The 12637-nt window shown below is 46.1% G+C and overlaps 1 long non-coding RNA gene across 1 annotated transcript in view; it reads right to left on the reverse strand.

Annotated features, from left to right (window-relative positions):
* LOC116479713 (uncharacterized) overlaps positions 1 to 12637 on the reverse strand; it is an 81225-nt gene that overhangs the window by 26290 nt on the left and 42298 nt on the right. The window contains exon 3 of the long non-coding RNA XR_009212598.1: positions 11036 to 11121. This is a non-coding gene — a long non-coding RNA (uncharacterized LOC116479713). The remainder of the gene's footprint in view (positions 1 to 11035; positions 11122 to 12637) is intronic.

Consider the following 12637-nt stretch of genomic DNA (forward strand, 5'->3'; position numbering starts at 1 on the left):
ACAGGGTCTTTCTCTGTCGCCCAGGCTAGAGTGCAGAGGCACCACCCTAACTCACTGTAACTTAAACTCTTGGGCTCAAAGGATTTTCCGGCCTCAGCCTCCCAAGTAGCTAGGTCTACAGGAGAGCGTCACCACGTCTGGTTAATATTTTAATTTTTTTTTGTTAGAGATGGGGTCTAATTTTTTTTTTTTTTTGGTTAGAGGTGGGGTCTTGCTGTGTTGTCTAGACTGGTCTGAAACTCCTAGGCTTAAGAGACAGTCCTTCTTTGGCCTCCCGAAGTGCTGGAATTCAGGCATGAGCCACCACACCTAACGTCTGCTCCCTCTTCTTTGGCTCATTCTTTCTTCATTTTCTTGTCTGTTTTCAAGCAAACCATTGCCTTCCCAAGCCTTTCAGGTTTAACTATCTCCAGAGTACCCACTAACTTCAGGCTAAAATCCAAACTGACAAATCTTACAGCAAAAACATCTTTGAACCACACACAAGCCTGTATTTGTCTCACATAAAACCTTAGGGAGGGGCTTCTTGGTGCAGCCCTGTTTGTTGTATAGGTGTGTAAATGGGAATCCAGGAAAAGACAGGGCCTCTCAGCATATCTGGGTTGCAGGGGTGTGGGCAGCAGCAATAAAAACACATAGGGCTATGATCCTGGCTGCTAGATGAGTGCCCCCTTGATCCCATCCAACCTCTTCCATCAGGTCAAGTGAGGATGGTGAGAGAAGGTCTTGGAAGTCCTGTTCCCTGAGGTCCTCTTCCCATGGAGAGCCGAGGATGCAGAGCTAGACTAAACGTGAGTAGATCTGTGCATAGGTGGAGTTAGGAGGAGATGGTCTTGCAGAGTCTCCCAAACACCAGCCCTTGGGGTTGACTGGTGTTTCTCAAGTACCTGAAAGATTTTGGGTGAAGTCAGGCAGGAGTGCCATCTGTAGGAACAATGTGGCAACAACTTCCATGGTTTGATGGCTGAGGACCAGATTCCTCATCCGGATCCCAAAGCACTGTTTATATTCCCAACTAACTCAGACATGACCCTAGGAAACATGGGTCACGCTGGACACCATGGCTTTTGACTAAGATTAAGTTTCTGCAATCTAGTGGAGTACGGGCTTGCAATTCAATGAGATGGCATTTTAGAAAAACATCCCAGAGAACCTGTCTTCTCCAGTGAATAAGAATGCAGATTCTGTTCACAGACTACCAAATTTAGTATCTCAGCTCTGCCTCTTTACCTGTGTGTTGTTGAGCAAGTGACTTGAAATCCTTGTGCCTTCATTGTTTTAATTCAGAAAGTGAGTCTAATAGTACCTACCTTATAGGGTTTTTCAGTTACTACACTTCAAACCTTCAATAAATATTTGCAACAAGCCACTGCCAATAGCAGCAAAAACCTGAATTTGAGACTTGCCAGTGACACATAATATGTCAGAATTTATTAGCTTGGGAGGGAAGTATGTTAGGCCATTCTTGCATTGCTATAAAGAAATACCTGAGGCCGGGCACAGTGGCTCCTGCCTGTAATCCCAGCATTTTGGGAGGCTGAGGCGGGTGGATCACGAGGTCAAGAGATTCAGACCATCCTGGCCAACATGGTGAAACCCTGTCTTTACTAAAAATACAAAAATTAGCTTGGTGTGGTGGCATGTGCCTACGGTCCCAGCTATTCAGGAGGCTGAGGCAGGAGAATCGCTTGAACCAGGAGGTAGATGTTGCAGTAAGCCAAGGTTGCACCACTGTACTTCAGCCTGCTGGTGACAGAGCGAGACTCCATCTCAAAAAAAAAAAAAAAATACCTGAGACTGAGTAATTTATAAGAAAGGGGGTTTAATTTTTAATTGGCTCACACTTCTACTGTGTGTACAGGAAGCATAGCACCAACATCCATTTCTGAAGAGGCCTCAGGAAGTTTACAATCAAGGAGGAAGGCATAGGAGTAGTAGGAACGTCACATGGTGAAAGCAGGAACAAGAAAGAAGGGGGAGGTCCCAGACTTTTAAACAACCAGATCTCCCAAGAACACACTATCTTGAGGGCAGCAACAAGCCATGAGGGATCTGGCCCCGTGATCCAATCACCTCCTGCCAGGCCCCACCTCCAACACTGGGGATTACAATTCAACATGAGATTTGGAGAGCACAGTCAAACTGTATCAGGAGGGAACGCACTTCATTAAGTCCACGAATTTTCTCTATCATGGAGGCACATTGTGATGACACCAAGAGAGAACAGATACAGATGTCGCGTTTATTTTTAAAAGTCAATCTTGACAGTGGAAGACTGGCATCTGGGAAGGGGCCCCATGCATCTCCTCTAACGCTGTGAATTCTGCCTTAAACTTTCAGTTAGGTTTGAGCCCCACAGCCTGTGTCCAGAGGAGAGCAAACCTTGATGGCAAGGAGGATGTATAAGTATCAGGTAGATGTTTCATGGACAGCGCATATTTTTTAAGAGTAGACAAGGCAAATATGTATGGAATGGATATGGAGTGAAAGCAAGTGGGAGCCACAGGCTGTAAGGATTAACCAACTAGCACGTCTTTAGAATGTGGGGATTGCAGTACCTCTGCAAGCCACTTAGGTTACATTTGCACAGTTTTAATTCAGACGACATCTCCCATTTCATTACTAGTTTTTGTTGATCTGGAGGGAGACATCAGTCACTAAAGGCAAATTATAGATATAGAGAAAATAGTTGTATAGAAATGTGAATTATTTGCATTCAATAATAGAATAGCTAATTTACTAAGCATTTTTCTAGGAGCGAGGTTGTTCTAAGACCTTTACAAGTATCTACTCATCTAATCTTTTTTTGTTTTGTTTTGTTTTTTGAGACAGGGTCTCACACTGTTGCCCAAACTGGAGTGCAGTGGCATAAGCTCAGCTCACTGCAGCCTTCGCCTCTCGGGTTCAAGCAATTCTCCCACCTCAGCCTCCCAAGTAGCTGGGACCACCAGGCCTGGCTAATTTTTGTATTTTTTGGTAGAGATGGGATTTCACCACGTTGTCCTGGCTCATCTCGAACTCCTGACCTCAAGTGATCCGCTCACCTCAGCCTCCCTAAGTGTTGGGATTACAGGTGTGAGCCACTACATGGGCCTCATCTAATCCTTAAAAAATACACATTTTTGGGAGGCTGAGGTGGGTGGATCACGAGGTCAGTAGATCGAGACCATCCTGGCTAACATGGTGAAACCCTGTCTCTACTAAAAATAAAAAAACAAAATTAGCCGGGCGTAGTGGCGGGCGCCTGCAGTCCCAGCTACTTGGGAGGCTGAGGCAGGAGAACAGCATGAACCTGGGAGGTGGAGCTCGCAGTGAGCCGAGATGGTGCCACTGCATTCCAGCCTGGGGACAGAGCAAGACTCTGCCTCAAAAAAATAAAACAACAAAAAAAATTTTTTCTACCGATGAGAAAACTGAGGCTCAAAGAGGCCAAGTAACTTACCTTACATCACTTACAGCTATAAATGATGAAGCCTGGAACCAAATATAACCCAATGGTTATGACACATTCATAACAACAGCTTGAACTATGGAAGCAAGAGAAAAAACAAATGGCTCTATGCATTAACTACTGCTGTGTAATAAAATTCCCCAAAACACGGTGGCTTGAAAAAACAAACACTTGTTTTCTGACAGCTTCTGTGGAACAGAACTCTAGGCCAAGCCCAACTGTGTCCTCTGGCTCTGGGTCCCTGGTGAGGTTACAGTGAGGCTGCCGGCTGAGGCTGTGGTCATCTCCAGGCTCCAGTGGGTCTGGAATGGCCACTTCCTGACCCTCTGTCCTGGCTGCTGGCAGGTCTCAGTTCCTCACCACGTGGGCCTCTCCCAAGGCTGTCTGCCTGTCCTGACATGGCAGTTTGAGATTGCAGTGACAAAAAGTTAGACAGTACCCAAGACAGAACCCCTTTGTGACATGGGATGATACGGCATCATTTCCTGTGTATTCCAATCATTAGAAGCAAATCGTTAAGTCCAGGCCATACTGAAGGGGAAGGATAACAAGGGCAGGGATCCTCGGAGGTGGTGTCCCTGGGGGGTCTTTTAGAGACTACCTGCTACAGTAGCCTTTGGAAATTGGAAAACTTAATATGAACAGGACAGCTAAATGTTAGCTGTAGATTGTCAGAAATGCTTCCCCCATGTTTTCTAATAAGAAGGCATTTTTTTGGTTTTGTTTTCCTTTTTTTTTACAGAATTACAATAATCTTACATTTATATCTTTATTAAAACATAAACTCAAGAGGCTGAGACGGGATGGTTGAGGCTGGGAATTCGAGACCAGCCTGGACAACATAGTGAGACCCTGTCTCTTAAAAAAAAAAAACCACACAGAATTATTCTCTATTTCTGCATTTTTTTTTGACATTTCCCTGAGTAAGCTGTGTTGAGTAGAAAGGGGTGCATAAAGCAAGGCCTTTGCACTCTATGGAGCCCATAGTTTCCCACGTTGGAGAACTGCCCCACTAATTTGAGGGTTGAGCTCTTTCTTTCTTTCTTTCTTTTTCTTTTCTTCTTCTTTTTTTTTTTTTTGACAGAGTCTCACTCTGTCTGGCGCAATCTTGGCTCTCTGCAGCCTCCCGCTCCTGGATTCAAGCAATTCTCATGCCTCAGCCTCCTGAGTAGCTGGGATTATAGGTGCCCGCCACCACACCTGGCTAATTTTTTTATTTTTAGTAGAGACAGAGTTTCATCATGTTGGCGAGGCTGGGGATTGAACTCTTCTTGCTGGAAGATGAGGAAATAGCAAAGGTCGAGGCCCTCCCTCGCTCTACCTCTCTTCAGCCTGGGAGACCTTCCCATTTCCTGGCAGCAGCTATCCCTTTCTATTCAGTCACACCTCAAGTCCCTGCCATTTCATGGTGCTGCATTAAAACTAGGTCAAGCTGCTCTTTCATTAAAATGTCCCCCCAAATACACCTCCGTCCATTCCAGAATGGTTTTTCCAAGCCTGGTCAGTCAGTGAGAATGCCTGAGGAGCCTTGGGGGTTGCCATGGTAACCGCCGATCAGCCGGGAGATGAGGCTGCACGGGTTAAACAAGCTGTCTTCCTCGCAGGCCACGTGGGGCTGCTCGGGCAGGAGGCCCCGGTTGGGTTCTGGAGCCTGGAGCCAGCCTGGGATGCCCCAAGCAAACAGGGCAGCAGGGAGGCCCAGCCAAGGAGCTGAGGCAGGAAGCGGGTCAGAGCCGGGCATCTGGAGGGGCAGATCGTGCCGCTCAGCAGCCCGGCCCTCCCTGGGGACTGCGAGGCAGGGCCAGCCTTCTGCACTCCAGGTCACCCCAGCTTCACTCTCCCTGTCTCAGAATTCCCCAATCTGAGTGTGCCATTAATTTAACATCTCATGCACACAATTTCTCTTGAATAAGTAAGCAGGGTTGGGTAGAAAGAGGTGCATGAAGCAAGGACTTGCTATGTATGGATCCCATAAAAAATGTGCACTGGGCCGGGCGCCGTGGCTCATGCCTGTAGTCCAAGCACTTTGGGAGGCCGGGGCGGGTGGATCACCTGAGGTCAGGAGTTCGAGACCAGCCTGGCCAACATTGGTGAAACCCTGTCTCTACTAAAAATACAAAAAATTAGCCTGGCGTGGTGGCGCGCGCCTGTAATCCCAGCTACTCGGGTGGCTGAGGCACGAGACTCGCTTGAACCCAGAAGTCAGAGGCTGCAGTGAGCCAAGATCCTCTACTGCACTCCAGCCTGGGCGATAGTGAGACGTGGCAAAGAAAGAAAAAGAAAAAAGTGTGCATTGCCCTTTCCTGCAAGAAAGGCAGTGTTTTGTAGCACGTCTGCTTCTTCACAGGTCCTGTGTTTTCTGTCTCTGGCTCTTTATTTTTAACGCAACCTAAATAATTATTTTTCTTTCTGAAAAGATGTTCACTGCCATCTGCTGACCAAACTCAGTTACTGCACATACAACTGCAAACCTGAGAGCGAGAATACTGTGTATTGCCTGTCCTAATGCCTCTGAATTAATTGAAACTTAGATGTCTCTATTTAAATACGATCATTGTGGTATTAAGATCAGAAGAAAAATGATGTTACAGTATAGCTTGATAGAATATTGGAAAAATAGAAAAGCAGAACACAAATGAGAAATCATTGAGTTAATACCAAAAAGACATCCATCATTTTTCCTTCTCAGACATGTAAACAAAAGGCACATGTCACAAATACCAATGTTTATTCTGAAACATTTAAATGAAAATATTACCATTTGGTGCTTTAAGGAGGAAATGACAAATTTAGACACCATTAAATAAAATCAAGGGAAAATGAATCATTAAGATCGACCCTAACAGTGTCTTGGTTTTGGAGTCAGTGGCTGAGGAGAGAAGCCTGGATGGAGAGCATGCTGCCCTCAACATTGCGCAAATGGGCCGGGCACGGTGGCTCAGGCCTGTAACCCCAGCACTTTGGGAGGCCGAGGCAGGCGGATCACCTGAGATCAGGAGTTTGAGACCAGCCTGGCCAACATGGTGAAACCCTGTCTCGACTAAAAATGCAAAAATTAGCTTGGCATGATGGCACACACCTGTAATCCCAGCTACTCGGGAGGCTGAGGCAGGAGAATCACTTGAACCCGCGAGGTGGAGATTGTGGTGAGCCGAGATCACGCCACTGCACTCCAGCCTGGGCAACAAGAGCAAGACTTCATCTAAAAAAAAAAAAAAAAAATGCACAAATAAATGGAAGCCCCATACCATATGTCCAACATATAAAGTTATAAATTGAGCTCCATACTGTTACATAGAATATGTTTTGTCCGCCTACCTTGGCAAACAGTGCTTCCTAAGGACATGGAATATAAAGTTTGAACTCAGAACTTGGGTTCCTCCGTGTGAAGTACCAGAATATCACTTCACAAGGAGAACCAGCCTCCACTTCCCCAGCCTGTGCCCCTGCCCCTTCTCTTCTCACTCCTGGCTCCCTCCTGCTTGGAGAGGTGACTCAGGATGGGTGGACATCCTAGCTTCACATTCAAGTTCTACTGCAGCCCTCCAGCCCCTCAGCTTGGGGAGCACACCCCAGAAGCCTGATTGGCCCTCCAGAAGGTGGACCCTGGAAAGAGGCAGGCAGGTATGCTGGAAGTGGACTTGGGACTATAGGAGTAGATCATTCCAGGGTCCCAGGTACTGGAGGGTGTGGTCTAGAAGGAGGTGCATGGATTCTGGGGGACATGGCCCTTTGGCCCCTTGGAATCATCACCTAGTGGTGACCAGCCTGGCTGGAGAAGGGCCGAGAGCATCTTCTAGAACGTGGCACTAGGGCCAGGGGCTCCTCTGCCAGCATTTACAGGAAGGACTGATGTGACAGGAGGTAGGAGGCAGGAAGGCATGACAGTAAGCTGAGATTGGGAATGTTCTTTTCCCCCACCTCCTTCCCAACCTTTCTTGATCCTCCTCAAATAACACCCGCTCTTCAGTTATTCATGCTGAGACACCTGGACTGTCTCGTGTATCACATCATCAAAACTCCTCTGCCTAGCATTTCAGGTTTGTGTCATTTGCCTTTTGTTCAACTTTCTGCAGGGGCAAGAGGATGGATGTTGTTAAAATGAACTCAATTAGTTTTTGTATTCATGTTTCCTGTTTTTCCAGTGGCCTTATCACGCCAAGACACTGTAACTTTTAAAAACGTTTCAACAGAGATATCCTTAAAATGATCTACATGAACTGATCCTTGAGTTTAATCTTCCCGACTTCATCTCCTACTTCTGTCCCCTTTGGTTTTGAGAGTGTGACCGGATTTGCAGTCTCAGCTTGTGCACACATTCCTCCCTCCAGGACACACAAGCACATTCATAACAGACACAGCCAGGCAGACATGGCTACTAGCAGAACCTCCACATCCTTCCTACATTGGTTTGCTAGGACTCCGATTACAAGACAGCACAGACTGGGTGGTTTAAACAACAGAAATGTATTTTCTCACAGCTCTGGAGGCTAGAAGTTCAAGATCAAGGTTTTGGCAGGTTTGATTTCTCCTGAGGCCTCTCTCCTTGGCTTGCAGATGGCTGCCTTCTCCCTGTGTCCTCACACGGCCTTTCCTCTGCACACGCACAAGCCTGGTGTCTCTTTCTCTTAAGAGGACACCAGTCGTCCTGGATTAGGGCCCACTTTAAAGGCCTTGTTTGAGCATAATGACCTTTTTAAACACCCTCTCTCCAAATACAGTCACATTCTGAGGCTCTAGAGATTAGGACTTCCAGATAAGCATTTTAAAGGGAGAAGAATCCAACCCATAATACCTTCCTACTTGTGTTAGGCCATTCTCATATTGCTATAAAGAAATTCCTGAGACTGGGTAATCTATAAAGAAAAGAGTTTTAATGGTCTCGTGGTTCTGCAGGCTGTACAGGAAGCATCAGCTTCTGGAGAAGTCTCAGGGAACTTATAATCATGGCGGAAGGTAAAGGAGGAGAGAAGTGTCAAAAACAGCAGGAGCAGGAGAAAGACAGAGGGGCCAGGGGGAGATGCTACACACTTTTAAACAACCAGATCTCACGAGAACACATTCACTATTGCCACGACAGTACCAAGGATGATGGTGTTAAACTATTCAGGAGAAACCGCCCCCATCATCCAATCACCTCCCATCAGGCCCCACCTCCAACATTAGGGATTATAATTCGACATGAGATTCGGTGGGGACACAGATCCAGACTATATCACTACTTAAAGAAGATGTTTAAAATAACATCAACAAGTAAGGGAAGGAACGCTCATGAAAAATGTCCCGGAATGAAGAAAGGAAAGACTGGACACATAAAGAGAAGTCATCTGCTTAACCCCTTCATTCCTGGGCCTTTGAACTGCATGCTTTCATGGAGTCACACAAAGAAGGGGGGCACAGAGGCCAATGGCTGAGTGACCAGAGTGGGGGGATCCTGTGGCTCCTCAGCACCTCCAAATCCAATAAATATGTATTCATATTTCTTTCTGACTTTTGTTATAAGTTTTATGCCCTAATGTACTTGCTTTCCTGGGCCTCTGTACTTCCATTCTTTTATGGCACGAGCACTATTTCTTACCACCCACCTCACAAGCTCATTTTCTGGCAATCTTCAGTCCATTCATAGCACAAGGCTCCATCCTTTACTATCTGTTCTTGTCACTCTGTGTACTTTCCCTGGGTCCCCCATGTTACATGGCTTCAACTGCAACTTTGATGCAAATGGTTCCTATTTCTGTCCCTAGCATCAATGTACCCATGACACATCACCCACTTGAATGAAACATGGGACCTTCACACTCAGCACTTCCAAAGTCACGTTCATCACCTTCCTCCCCTAACCCGCTCCCTGTTCTGTATTCCATGTTCTCAACATCAGTACCAGCCAGAAAGCCCAGAGCCAAAGTGCACATCTCCTTCTCACTGAGTCCCACCCTCAGACATTCACCAACACATATTAATTCTTTTTGTTATCAGTTATATTTCAGCCCTCCCTCTCCATATTCGTGCTTTTGTTTCTGATTTTGTTGTCCAGACAACTGCACTTTCTTTTTGCCTCCTTTCTGCTCACCTTCTCTCTGTTCATTTGTTCTTAATATTTAAAACACATTGGCCAGGCACAGTGGCTCACCTCTGTAATCCCAGCACTTTGGGAGGCCCAGGAAAGTCTCTTGGGTCCAGGAGTTTGAGACCAGCCTCATCAACATAGCAGGATACCATGTCTATAAAAAAATAGAAACGAAAAAGAAAAACATTAAGTATACAAGAATTCACAATTTTGTTGGTCACATTTGATTTAATTCTTATTAAATAAAACATAAACTTTTTGAAGTGAACAACTAATTTGTCTCATCAAAGTTATTCCATTATCTTTTGAAGCAACTACTATATTGTAAACTTTAATTTTTGTAACAGTTTCATGTCTGTAATTTTTGTATCCAGAACAAGCAACACATACTATTGTTTTCAATGTATATAAATGGTATTATGTATATATTAAATGTCATTTTAAATTTTATCATTTTAATTTAAGATTTATCCTTGTCCATGTATATGTGTATTAAAAAGTATATATGATGTGTCTGTGTGTATATATGTCACATATTTATATGTCTGTCCTTCTATCTAGAATACTGGTTCACTCTACTTCTAAATTGTAGCCCAACACATACGTATATCACAATTAATTATTGATTTCTCTGCTGAATATTTACATTTTTTCCAATGAACATCATCATACTTGTTTCCTTGTACACATATGTGAAATTTTTCTTTGGTTATATACTTGGAAGTATATTTTCTGGGTTGTTTTATGACTTAGAAAAATGTGTGTGAGTGTGTGTGTTTGTGTGAGAGAGAGAGAGAGAGAGGGATGTCACTTGGGGACTGAAGCTGGCATTAAAAGGTGTAGTGACCACACCAGGTCCTCCTCCCTTCCATGTCTCCCCTGGGCCCAGGACCTCCCTGGTGGCATCCCTGATTCCCTCTGTATGGCCTCTCCATTCCCTTTTCTCTTCCTACTGGCTCCGTCCACCGTTGCATTTCTGTTTCATCACCACGGTAGCTCTTCAGAGTCATGGCTCACTACTGCCCAGCCTCTATCTCATAGCACTTCCGAGCTTCTGACCCCTCCATTGACTAAATTTCTCTCTGTTGATTTATTTAAACTCTTTGGAACCACCATACAGTAGTCTTGTTCATTTTCTGAACCAGGCTTTTGTGATGGGTGCTCAATCTCTCTCTGTTGATTTATTTAAACTCTTTGGAACCACCATGCAGTCGGCTTGTCTGTTTTCAGAACCAGGCTTTAGTGATGGGTGCTGCCCTCCTGTGGCTGCTATGAATTGGGGATGGGCTGGGGGCTTGGGTGCTGCAATGCAATCTTCATGTCAGCAGGGCCATGGGTGAGAGGAAGCTTGTCTTAGAGGCCAGCATTCTGAGTCTGGTCTGTCCACTACACTCCTATTTTCCCCCAGAACTCAACCAGAGCATCTCTTCAGGACACGTTCCTAACCTCCCCATCTGATTTAGATGATCACGTTTATTTCACGACCCCACATATAACTCTGTGATCATGTAAATTACCATGATCTGTTCTTTCTGATAGATGTTAGTCAGCTTGATAGCAGGAACCACTTCTCGCCTGGCTTTGCCAGACCCCAGCACAGCATCTGAAACACATTAGATGATTAATAAATGAAAGAGGTTGAGTGGATAAAAAATGCCCCAGATACTAGAATAGGGAATGCTTTATTGTTGAATTGGATCTTGCACAGGTCCCTACATTTAATCTGATTACACTGGACTTTTTCAAGCTTATCAGATTGTTTTCTTTTAATTTCAGCAGGCTGACCTCAGTCTCATGGCAAGCTGAGCACATGTTTCTCTGACCCTTTCTGTGAGCTCTTTTCTCCATCTTCACTCTCTCCAATCACACCCACTTTCCCACCGACCTTTCCACATACACAATATTAAAACTTTCCCCAGGTATCTAGATCTGTCCAAATTCTACCCAAGGGTGCAGGGCCCTTGAAGCCAAGTGGAAAACAAGTCAAGAGTGTCAAAGAAATCTTGAATTTGGGATAGTCAACTAAGAGTGTTGGAACAAAGGAAGAGATGGTGAGAGGGTAGAGAGTTTGCAATCGGGATCATGGAGGGGCGGTGGCCCTGGACACAGTGCAGAGCATGGTGGAAGGAGAGGCTGCAGGAGGTGAAGAACTGGTTACTGGAGGAGACGAAGGTAGGGAAGGGAGGCCAAGGGATTGGAGGGGGCATTTATGGTTACTGACTCACCAAGGAGTCTTATGAGGATGGCATTAAACAGACTGTGTCAAGGAAGAGGTGCTAAACTTATTGAGAGATGAGAGGAGCTCAACTCAGTGATGCATAAAGGGACGTAGCAAGGAGGGGTGGTGGGTGGTATTCTGAGAATGTGAGGACTGTACAGGGGAGAGGAAACATGGTCTTTAGTCACTATTAGGGGCACATCCAAAACCAATGCGGGATGTGGAGAGGAAACAGCTGCCCCTTTGAGGGGCCATAAGAGGCAGTGGCCTCAGAGCAGCAAAACAGTAAAGGGACCAATCAGAGAGGTGGCTGAGGATACAGGGATTTCACCTAAAACTGACCGTGATCCCAAAGGGTGTGTTGGCAGCGTTTCAAAAGTCGAGGGTGATGGGAGGGGGGGTCGGGGTGGCAGAGGGGCCTCACATGTTGGGGTGACATGGAGTCTAGGCCTTCCTGTGGATACGGAGTCACATGGGAGAAAGGGCACAAGGCGATGCCTCCGATGGCCTCAACACGGTCAGTGCTTGCGAAGCTTCAGGGCTGGGGGTAGGGAACGGGGTTCTTTTCAGAGACATGCAGAGCTTTCGGGTGCCCTGTTCGTGCCTAACAGTGGCTGGGTGGAAGCCGAGAGCGTGGGATTCTGGGTCAACGTCAGCTAGGCTGAGACCGGCTGCCTGCGAGAACCAGAATCTGGCTGGAGGCACCTGCATCATTACGATGGCTGGGCTCGCCTTTCCCCCTTCCTCTTTCCTCTCGTAACCCACCCCAGGTGTGGCTGGCCCTGCCCTCTGCTCCAACCTGAAAGTTTTCACAGGCCTCCCGGTATTGCCTGGGGACCTGGGGATGGAAAATTCCCGAGACTTCCAGGTCAGGTCGGCAAGAGGGTTGCTCCCTGTCCTC

This window comes from Hylobates moloch, unplaced genomic scaffold, assembly GCF_009828535.3.
Source record: "Hylobates moloch isolate HMO894 unplaced genomic scaffold, HMol_V3 SCAFFOLD_3, whole genome shotgun sequence".
Classification (NCBI taxonomy): Eukaryota; Metazoa; Chordata; class Mammalia; order Primates; family Hylobatidae; genus Hylobates; species Hylobates moloch.